Genomic DNA, 775 nt, shown 5'->3' with positions numbered 1-775 from the left:
CGAGTTTCTTTTCACTGAATAAGCAACAAAATTTTAGCAGTGTACCAAAATAATTTTGAAAAATATATCAAAAAATACTCTTGGTGATATATCAATACAGCAGCTCACGATATCGATACTGTATCATCACATTAAACGGTACGATATATCGATATTTAGATCTTTTTGCACACCTCTATTTATGAATGATCTGACACAAACACTGCACATGCACAGACTGACCAGCTCTTTCCTGTCATGTTGATTTAGGATCTGGTCTGGGGGAAAATACATCCAGTTTAAATGGGTTTAGTTGTCTGGTCTAGTCTGTATTATGATTTGTTTATTCAATTGTTTGTTCCTCTGATCTGGCACTACCTGCTTGTTTGGGTCCATCTTGAGTCCTAATGATTTGATTTAGTTTGGTACCATTCTAGTCCTGCTTTAATCCAGGTTTAGTCCAGGTTTAGTTGATCCTGAGGGAAATTCAAGTTTTGCTGCAGCATTTCCACTGTGCGTCTCAGTGGATTTTGTGTCAAATGTCTCAGTGCAGTTTAATAAAAGGACTGCTCTTAAACAGTGTCCATGGAATGACATCAGCATTATCTCATAGTTTTAGCCATCATGTACTCTGCAGAGAAAAGAGATGTTGGGTTAAAGTAGCAGTTATTAATAAAAAGTGATCAAAAAGTCCTATTGACAGGACAGAAATGAATTGTTCCTGCTTTAGAATACTGCAGCTTTAGAATGATGATGAGCTGTATCAGAACAAGTGTCAGAGCACATAGACTAGTAC

The sequence above is a fragment of the Boleophthalmus pectinirostris genome, unplaced genomic scaffold, assembly GCF_026225935.1.
Source record: "Boleophthalmus pectinirostris isolate CB_2022bp ecotype Guang Dong unplaced genomic scaffold, ASM2622593v1 HiC_scaffold_18, whole genome shotgun sequence".
NCBI lineage: Eukaryota > Metazoa > Chordata > Actinopteri > Gobiiformes > Gobiidae > Boleophthalmus > Boleophthalmus pectinirostris.
This window is presented reverse-complemented; position numbering follows the sequence as displayed.